We start from the raw sequence: 11,299 nt of genomic DNA on the forward strand, positions 1-11,299 counted from the left end.
TGATGTGACCATTATGACCTGGTGGCTTGCTTTCTCACTTTCTCTCTCTCACTCTGTTCCTCTCTGATAAAATTAAAATAAATAAATAAAGTTAAATAATTCTTTAAAAAATTAATTTAAGCAGGATAATAAGTTCTAGAGATTTAATGTACAACATAGTGACTATAGTTAATAATGCTGTATTAGATACTTGAAATTTCCTGAGACAGTAGATCTTAAATGTTCTCACTACCCTCCCCCCCCCAAAAAAAAGAACTAAGTGAGGTGATATATGTTAATGAGCTTGACTGGTAATCATTTCACAGTGTGTATGTATGTCAAAGCGTCATGCTGTACACTATAGATATATGCAGATATTTATTTGTCAGCCATACCTCAATAAATTGGGGGAAAAAGTCTTCCATTTTCCAAGTCATCTTTTGGGATTCGGTTTCTTTCCTTTTCTGTGCATGATTAGCATGGGATGGGTGTGAGGCTGCTTTGTGTTTTAGCCAAGAAAACAAATCTGGAGGCAAATATGTGCTCTCGAATTGATTCTTATGTAATTAAATCTTCCATCGTTTGCATTCTCAGAGGTGCAGCTGGACCCATGTGCACGCATGTGTGTGCACCCGTGTGTGTGTGTAGATATTACTAGCCTTTCTTTCAGTGATGTGATAGGCCGTGTCATGGTGCAGCTCAGAGAAGAGTTGAAATGTTAAAAAGATGACATAAGAGCATGGCTAAAAATGGTGCAAATAATTCAGACAGATAGAAAATGAACAGCACCGTCTTTCTTCTCCTGTTATAGGTCTCGCTGATTTGATAACCATATTTTACCATTCGTTTTAGTTCTTCTACTACTCTTCATTTACTTCATTTATTATTCAACTCTGAAAAATAAGATTTTGTTTCTCTTACTTGGTTTATAAACTTTGAATTGTAGCTTTTCTTAAACTTTTTTTTCGAGAGGTTTTTGCTATAGGGCGCGTGTGCTCACCAGAAAGACAGAGGGAGACAGAGAGACAGAAAGCAAGAAATCATCCTCCAGGGGCATGGCCACACCACAATCCCTTCTCCTCCATTCTCCTCTTGGGATCTTGGGCATGCACACACACACACAGGCCCGGTGTGAGTTTAAGCCACCGGGTCCGGGACTCAAACTGTGGTCGACTACATGGGAGTCCAGCGCCATAGCCATTACGCTAACTGCTGGTCCCTTAATTGTAGCTTTTGAATTAATTCATTAAAGTTTTAGGATTGTCTCCTTTAACCCCAAGTCCATGCCCTCTGCTAAATTGGATCAGTTTTATTTTATTGATTTGCCATTCTTCTAGTCATTAATTTTATAACTTAAGTAATGTATTTTCAACTCTACTTTTTGAATCATGACTTACTGTATCTAGAGTCCTTAGTATACAGAAGGAAGAAATTAGTGCTTTGATTCCCCTTTATTTCTCTCATATCTCATACCTTCTGTAACATATATATCCATCATGAACAATGTAATATACCTTCTTGACTTAAGGAACAAATAAATTTATTGGGAGGAAATTGGCTATTTCATATGGAAAGTTGGAGACTCAACCTCAAAATGGGAACCAACAGAGGTTAACAATTGAAAACACAACTTAGTCACACTACAGGGACAGATATTAGCACCCCCACTCAAAGCTGTCAGCATTGTATTCCTTTTTTCAATTGTCAGAGGGCACATGTGCTGGCCAGAGGAAGGGGGTGAGGGAGAAAGCACACCTCATGGGGCATCATCACACTGTAATTCCTCCTCCTCCATTTCTTCATCCCATCTGGATTTTGGACACATGTGCAAACACACACACACATACACACATACTTACGCCTGGCATGGTTTTCAAGCCATTGAGACCAAGATCCAAACAACGTGGTCAGCCATTTGGGATCTGGTCCTATTAACCACTGGACTATGGGCTGGCTCAACATGTGCTCTTGCCACTGCCATTGCTCCTGTGACTGTATCTGTTCTTGAGTCATTACTCCAGTATTCCAAATCCTGGGTGGAAGCCTCTTGCAGCTTATAGGCAGGTCACACCAACAAGCTGAAAGGCCCTGTGATGAGATAAGTCTTATTTCTCTTTGACCTCTGAAATTTGTATTTTTAAATGTGATGAAATAATATACCCAACCATTGGATTAAGCAATATAATGGATACAGTTGAATTAATGAACTGGAAGGTCAGCTCAGTAGCTATCTCAGAAGGCCTGAGGAAGTAATTGAGAGATGACAGATGTTAAAGCAAAGGAATATAGTGTATAGAAATAAAAGGATAATTGTCATTTGATTGGAATTTCAGAAGGAGATGGAAAATATGAACTGAAGTATTGTAATATTTGAAGAGCTGGTGATCAAGAATTACACTGAGTTAAAGATGAAAAAATGCAGACTGAAAGGCCTCAAAGAATGCCAAAGAAAACAAAATGAGAGGAACTCATCTGTCTTGGTTCGTTATTGCATTGCTTACAGAAATACCTGAGACTGGGTGTTTTGTAAATAAATAGAGATTTACTAAGTCATAGTTCTAGTAGCTAGAAAGTCTAAAGATGTAGGCTTGGCATTTGGCCAGCTTCAACATGGCAAGCAGAAGCATAGAAGATGGAAGTTGTATGCAGAGAAAGTCAGTTGTTGGCAGCTCTTTCTTTTATAGCAACCAGCCTCAGGAGAACTGAGCCTGTCTCTGGAGAACTAGACCTCACTGGGTCTCATGAGACATTATTAATCATTAATCTATTCATGAGAGTGGTGCCTCCATGATAAAATCACATTGCTCTAATCACCATCCACTAGACCTCACCATCTAACATCAAATGACATAACATGAAACTTTGGGGGACAACTCACCATCCAAACTGTAGTATTTCACATTAAGCACATTATAGATAAATTTAAGAATATCAAAGACAGGGGGAAGTTTATAAAACTTTAAGAGAGAAAGAGGAAGTGAAGAATCAGATTGATGCCCAGCTGTGGTGGTACACAGATAACACTCTGCTTGGGAGGCTGAATGCCGCAGGGGAGGCCTGGTTCCTGAGCCAAACTGAGCTTGCCCGATGTGGCTGCACATTCTTGTAATCCTTGCTAACTGGGAGGCTGGGACAGCAGGATTGGGGCCCAGTGAGCTCCTGTCAAAAAAAGTATCTGTTTCTACCCTTCCCTCCCTGTCTCTTTCTCATAAAGAAAAGAAAAGGAAAAAAAAAAAAGAGAGAGAGAGAAAGAAAGAAAGACAAGGAAAAAATCAGATTGACATTTTCTAGCAGAATACAGAACAAGACTTTACATTTGCAAAAATAGTTACACTTTCTTCTAATAAGTATTTCACTCTAATTTTTAAGTAACACCAAGATGAAAAGTTTAGACATATTTTTCTAGCTGGCAACATATTTCATATGGATTATATACAGGAGTTAATTATAAAAATGTCAGTGAAGGGGCTAGATGGTGTGCAGGGGTAAAACACAATGTTCTGCCAGCATTCCCACATGGGCAGGTTCTTGACTCAAGTCTGGAGACCTCTCTGAATACTCTGGTGTGTGTATCCCCATAACCTGGTACACTACCGATTTTGCAACAGAGGCTGTGCCTGTTCACCATTTTTGAATGTTATAACAGAGGAGAGGGATGTACGACTGCCATTTAGTAGTAGAGACAAGGAATCCTGTGATGCACTGCACAGCCTTCACAGCAAAGAACTGTCTTGTTCCAAATGTTACGGTGCCAAGGCTTAGAAACCTTGACCACAGAAGAGTCCACTTCTCATTGGGGGAGTGGCAAGATCACATTGCACAGAGTTGTGGGATGGGAGATGTTGTTGTGGCCATCATTCAAAAGTACAATCTGCCACACTCTTCTCCCGTCATGTTTTCCACTTTTTTCATGTTTTGTTGCTTTGCCTTTGTTTCCCTAAGTGCTGGTTTAAGAGTCTAGGTTTTATAATGATCATTTGCAGATGTTATTTACAGATACTAGAAAATACTTGGTCCAGAGGACTCCTATACACTTTACGGCCCTGGGCTGATGCAGACACTCTAATGTAAGTCATTATGTTGGACTTGTGGTTTCAGGGGCCTAGGAAGGATGTTGTTCCAGGACCACATATTTAATCACATTCAATTCAATTGCTTTGTTGTTTTGGCCCTTCCCAGGTAACTGCTTCCTTCATACCAGCTACCTTCGTGCTGTCTCCTGAGCTAAAAATGTGTCCTGGCTCTTTCTGTTTTCCTCGATAACCTCTGCTTTCCCATTTTGAGTCTTGTCCTGTTCATACTGGTATTTCTGGAGATTAGAAGGCACTCCGGGGCCTTTGACTCTGAGTACATCTTTCCTCCTTGCAACCAAATCCTGATGTACATTGGTTAGACAGAGCTCCCTAGTACTTTCCACTAATTCCCTTTGATACCATATTTCCTTAGTTTCATGGACTTCCTCATCATAGCCTACTGTTGGGTTCTCTTTTTGTTTGAACCTCTGTCTGTGACTTACTTCTGGGACCTTTCAAGATTTGTTTGTTACATCCTATAGATCTGCCCAATTTCCAGGCTGATGCTCTATTCTCATTCTTTATACTTGTATTTGGCCCTCTTGACTAATACCATGTGGAATTTTGCCTACCCAGTATTTCTCTGTAATTTGAATCTTACTTAAATTTATTGGCATGTTTTAAATGAAGCTCAGATGAGTCCTTGCTTTCCAGACTTATAATATTTATCTTAACCAAAAATATTTTATTTCTCTGCCTGGGAAGCTACCAGTTAGCACCTACCCTTTGTCTTTGATACTTGGAGACTGAGCGTCTTCTCTTTAACTCTGCAAATGGCTTTGTTAAGCTATGGAATAAGAGTATGAACAGCAGTTAGGATGGTTGTCTTAGCCACCTGAATATATTTTACATACTCATTAAGAGCATGACATGCATGGATATTAGATTCCATATTCTCTGAATTTTTTCCCTTCATAGATGTAGTTATCCTTTACTTCTGTTGTTTAGGTGCCATTTGAGTTAATCATATTTGAATAATAATAATTATTTTTTGTAAATTATGACAAAATGAATACTACATTGATACTGAGTAATTCTTTTTTTTTTTGATACTGGGTATTTCATTTATAAAACTTGATTGGAAACTGACCACATTAAAAAAAGTTCTATAAGATGTAGTCTTTTCTGAGCTTTAACCAATTCTGTGTTTTAAATACCAAATGGTGTTTTATTTCTTAATAAATAAATAAAGAACCAAATAAACAAATAGAACACAAAAGACAGATGCTATATTTTTATTTTCTGATATTTTCTGGGTAGTTAGGATTCTGTAATCATCTCAATTACCAAAAAAAAAAAATAAAGAAAAACAAAACAAAACAAAAAAGAGAATATTTATATAACTATGCAGCTACTGGGGAGCTGCATGAAATTGTGTGAGTTTTGTTTTCTAAATACAGAAATGCATTTTTTCCTAGTTTATTATTTTTTTTTATATACTGGCTTTAAATTTTTTGGAAGAAAATTCAGAAACAATTAAGGTTTTCCACTTAGTCTTGATTGATTACTTAACTCAATCATGTATGTCATGCATATTCACACGAAACTTTCTGTTCAATTTTGTATTAGCAATTATTATACAATGGGTCCAATAAAACATCTGATAGAACTGGGCTAATTCACTTAAACTATAAGTTAAGTGAATATATATTCTTTATTTCACATTAAGTGGTTTTTTTTTTTTTATTCAATTGTCAGAGGACATGTGCACTCACCAAAGACAGAGAGAGAGAGGGAGAGGGAGAGGGAGAAAACATTCCTCCTCAGTTGTAATGTGGTCATGCTGCAATCTCGTCTCCTTAATTTCTCCATTCTTTCTGGATTTTGGGCATGCATGTAAACGGATATTTTACTCTGCTTGGGCCAAGATTTTAACTGCGGTGGGCCATGTGGGATTCAGCTCTTTTATCCATTAGACTATGGGGCAGGCCCTTGACATTAAATATTTTAAAACCAGTACCTTTAGAAACCTTTAAAAGTTTACTGAAACAAGTGCCTAAGTGTTTTTTCAAAAGCTCTTCTCTTTTGGCTGCTTATTCTTTTCAATAAAGTATTCTCTTTAGCCAAGAGCATGATGTTGCCCTGACTAGGATGGGTCTATGTTGGAAGAAAACAATAGCCACAGTTTTCTTTTTAAATTTAGTATCCATATACACATGATATTCAAATAAGGAGAAGTATGCTGGATACTCATCTTAAAGCTTTTATGACTATTTCCTCAATTTGTTGTTAGATTTTAGAACAACTTTTAAAAATATTGACATCAGAGTTTGATGATCAGTCAAGCTTAATTCCTAGACAAGCCAAAATCCTAGACAAAAATTCATGTCCATGAAACAATTCCAAGACATATGGTTAGCAGCAAATCCTTCTGAACTGAAAATGAATTCCCTCTTGGCAACAATATTCTGCTGGGATGTATAACTACAGAAATTGTTACATTCTGAAGATAAGTAAATTACAACAAATATATATTGGATATTGTTGCTAAATTGAAGCAGCTTTTTTTTTTAATGTGCTGGAAGGGTGCATGTGCTCACAGGAGAGAGAGAGAGAGAGAGAGAGAGAGAGAGAGAGAGAGAGAGAGAGAATGGGAAAGGAAGAAGGCACTCAATGAAAGCACCCAGACCATGAAGCAGTTCAAAAATCTCTTTTCTGGGCCAGACCATGGCCTGGTAGTTAAGGCAGCCAGATCCCACATGACTGACTATACAGTTTGAGTCCTGAACCTTGTGGCTTGAAAAACACACTGAGCATGTTTATGTACATGCTCAGAATCCGAAGGGAAGGAGAAATGGAAGAGAAAGGATTGCAGTGTAATCATCACCCATGGGACCAATGCTTTCCTTCACGCTCTCTTTGTGTCTCTTACTCTGGTGAGTGCATATGTCCTCCGTCAAACTTTAAAAAAAAATCTATTTTCCTTGATTATATGAATCTGGAAATCCAAACTGATGTGCTAATAGTTCTACAGATTGTTCTTAGCCTCAATTAATGTTCTAGGTATTTATCTGTAGATTGGTTAATTTTGGCTTCATTATTATTAATCATTGAAGATAGTTCAAGACATTACCAAACATAAAATCTTTGAAAAAGGAACTTTGTTCATTCAAAATAGAACTATATCCCATTGCTTTTAACATACTGTCTTGGCCTTATTTCCTCATTCAAGGATATTTAACAAAATATCCAAGTTTGAAATGATCTTGGCAGTCACCAATTGATCTCTTAACGGAATATTAAGAACTGTAATATTGAGAGTCGGTTCCCAGGGAGATTTAATTTAATTAGTAATCCTAAATGCTCAAATAATTTTTCACTAGGAACTAAAATTAAAAAGCATGTGGAAAACCATGCAACTTTTTATATTATTTAAATGAAGATCTTTTACCTCACCTGGGGAAAGATGTAAGTAAAAGCATTCAGGAAATTTCCGCATGTTTAGAAATGTATTCCCTTATGTGGCAACTGAGTCAGTAGGACCAGGTTTGTTTCCCATCTCTGCCATTTACTAACTGTGTGGCCTTGGACAGCTTACTAAATATCTTTTATTCAGAAATTTCAAGTACATGGCAAAAATAACGCCGTATGAATTCATGTCAAAACCATCTTGTACAGTGCCCTATATAGTACATGCTTACAAAATGATAGCTTGCTTTCCTCTATTTCTTTTATTAAGTTAATATAATAGGCAAGGCAGATTTTTTTCATGATGCTCTCAGATTCTAGTGTGTCTTTCCAGGCTCTAGATAAAGTTATATCCCCAAGACTGTCTGCAATGATATGGGGACAGCTAAGGGGGTGGGGAGAGAAAGAGAGAGAGAGAAATGTGTAACCCTCCTAGGCCCTGTTTAAAGGGTGTATTTTTATTTTGGAGTAAACTTGCTTCTCTGCCCAAGGCAGTATGGACCACTCTTTGGGGAAGCTGGGGACTGAGATCAGTGAATAACAGTAGTAAAGGTCAACTGGTATTTTCGGCAAGGGGAGAGCACAGTGCCACCTCGGATGCAGGAGCCAGGATGGAGAGAGGACTAGAGGCAAAGGGATCTGAGGATTCAGCCTCAGAATCCATGCTGCTGGTCACTATGCCTGGAGAGCAGCACTCTAATAAGGTTGCAAAAATTGGGAGAAAAGCTGTCTCTTTCTCTCACCCAGACAGAATCCATCTAGCCAGCTCCATCTCTGCTGACCTGTACCTTCTGGTCCAGCTTTACTTCTGTGAAGCTCCTCCAGCTACACTCCCCAGCCCCCCAGAGCCCAGTGCTAGCCAGGTAGGAAAAGACCTTTCTTGCTCTTTTCTGTCCCTTCCAACTTTTTTTTCTCTTTAAAAAAGCAAAAATCTCTTTTTCTCACCCTGGGCAGAATCCATCTAGTTCCATCTCTGCCATCCTGTACCTTTATTTTTTTAACCTGTTCTTTCTTTCTTTTTTTTCTGTGACGTGTATTTTTCCTCCCTTTTTATTATAGTTCTTTCTTTCCTTTTCTTCCTATTTCTTCACTTTTTCCTCCGATCTCTGCTTTCATTTTCTTAGTAGTTCTTCGCATTTTCTCCCTATTGCTGTTTCCTACTCTCTTTGTCTTTTTCCTTACTCTATTTTATTACTCAGCCCTTACCCACTGCCTAGAGAAGACTAGGTGCATAGTAACTAAACATCTGAATAGTGTGAGTTTTAAAGAATTGTTTGCCCCTCAGAGTACTGGTTGTAAAAAGAGGGAAACTCTTCTTCAAAAAATCCAATTTCAACACTCCTCCTATGATTACTACACTGGAGGACACAGTAGAGGGAGAAAATAGCACTCAATTATTTCACAGTAAGGGAAACACAGGAGCTCACACTTACAGAATCCTTCTCCAAGAAAGTAGCCCAAAGTGAATACATCACCAATAAATAAAAATTGGAAAAGGGCCTCAAGGATGAGAGAATCAAGTAATACATAACCTGCAAGGGACCACTGTAACTCATCTCCAAGTAGGGAAACATTAGAGGATATTACTGAAATGTCAGAAAAAGATTTAGAACATTTATGGTATGAAAGTCTATGAGATTCAAGAGAAAAGAGATCTTGAGTTCAAAGAGATGAGGAAGTCCTTCCACAATATGAAAGAAGAATTGGACATCATAAAAAAGAACCAAATAGGACTGTTAGATATGAAGGCTGTAATACAGGAAGTCAAAACCTCCCTCAAAAGGATTAAAAGCAGGTTAGACCATGCAAAAGACTGAATCTCAGAAGTAGAAGACAAAAATCAATGACCTACAAAAAATGATAAAAAACACTGAGAAAACAGCCAAAAAAACTGAGGATACTTTATGAGAAATACTAGATGACCATGAAATGCCCAAACATGTTAATAAGTGATATCCCAGAAGGCGAAGAAACTGATAAAGGCATTGATAATCTATTCCACAAAATCCTGGAAGAAACTTTCCAAGTCTAGAGAGGCACTCAAATAACCAGACCAAGAAATACAAAGAACCCCAAGTAGAATCAATCCAAGAAGATCCTCTCATGGCACATCATAACTAGATTGGCCAAAACCACAGACAAAGACAAGATATTAAGATTAGCAAGAGAGAAATGTCAAATCACTTTACAAAGGCTATCCCACCAGACTAACATTGGACCTCTCATTGGATACAATGAAAGCAAGGAAAGTATGGGGAAATATATTCAAAGTATTAAATGAAAAACAATTTCAACCAAGAATACTATACCTGGCAAGATTATCCTTCATGTGGGAAAAGAAGATAAAAACATTCTTGGATAAACAAAACCTGAAAGAATTTGCCAACTCCAGACCAGCTCTTCAAGAAATTCTGAAAGGAGTACTATACCAAGAAAACTAAAGACAGACAGACAGCAACAAGAGAACAAAAAACAACTGAGTATATGACCAACATAACAGTAGGGACAAGTCCGGAAATATTGATCATAACACTGAATGTTAATGGATTAAATTCTCCAGTCAAGAGACACAGAATGGCTGAATGGATTAAAAATCAGAAACCCTCTATATGCTGCCTACAATAGACCTATCTCATGGATAAAGGCATACATATACTGAAAGTGAAGGGCTAGAAAACATATGGAAACCAAAAGAGAGTGGGAGTCGCTATACTTATTTCAGACAAAATAGGCTTTAAGACAAACATGGTAAGAAGAGACAAAGGAAGACATTATATTGTAGTAAAAGGACTAATTCACCAAGAAGATATAACGCTTATAAATATCTGTGCACCCAACTCAGGAGCACCTAAATATGTAAAGGAAAGACTGATAGATCTAAAAAGAGAGACTGTAATACAATAATTGTTGGAGATCTCAACACTCCATTATCTCCTTAAGATAGGTCAACAAGACAAAAAATAAGCAAAGAGATTCTGGACCTAAATGATACCATAAATCAGATAGACTTGATAGACATTTGTAGAATTTTTCTCTCAAGAAACACAGGATAATACATTTTTCTCAGCCCCACATGGTACTTTCTTGAAGATTGACCATAAAAATTCAAAGGTATAGAAACTGTATCCAGCATTTTCTCTGACCATGATGGAATTAAACTTGATATTACTCTTAGGGAAAACCCTCAAAAATACACAAATACATGGAAACTAAATAACCTACTTCTGAATGACTTCATGACTACTGAAGAGATTAAGACTGAAATAAAAAAGATTCATGGAAACAAATGATAATGAGTACACAAGTTTCCATAATTTATGGGACACTGCAAAAGCAGTCATAAGAGGGAAGTTCATAGCAATTAGTGCACATGAGAAAAAGATGGAAAGGTGGCAAAAGAACAACCTAACATCATGCTTCAGGAAATTGGAAAAAACAACAACAGAAAAATCCAAAGAGCACCAGGAGAAAAGAAATAATAAAGATTTGAGCATAAATAAATGAAATAGAAAATAAGTGAACTATACAGAAAATAAATGAAAGCAAAAGCTGGTTCTTTGAAAAGAAAAGATAAGATTGGCACACTGCTAGCTAGACTAATTAAAAAGAGAGAAAGGAACCAGATACATCACATTTGCAGTGAATCAGGCAACATTACAACAGACATAATAGAAATACAAAACATCATTAGAGGATACTAGGAATGACTCTGTGCCAACAAAGAAGAAAACCTGGATGAGATAGACAAATTCCTGGACACATATAATCTACCAAGATTGACACAGGAGGACATAGAAAGCCTGAATAGAACTGTAACAAGCAACGAGATTGAATCAGTA

This window comes from Tupaia chinensis, unplaced genomic scaffold, assembly GCF_000334495.1.
Source record: "Tupaia chinensis unplaced genomic scaffold, TupChi_1.0 Scaffold000140_1, whole genome shotgun sequence".
Taxonomy (NCBI): Eukaryota; Metazoa; Chordata; class Mammalia; order Scandentia; family Tupaiidae; genus Tupaia; species Tupaia belangeri.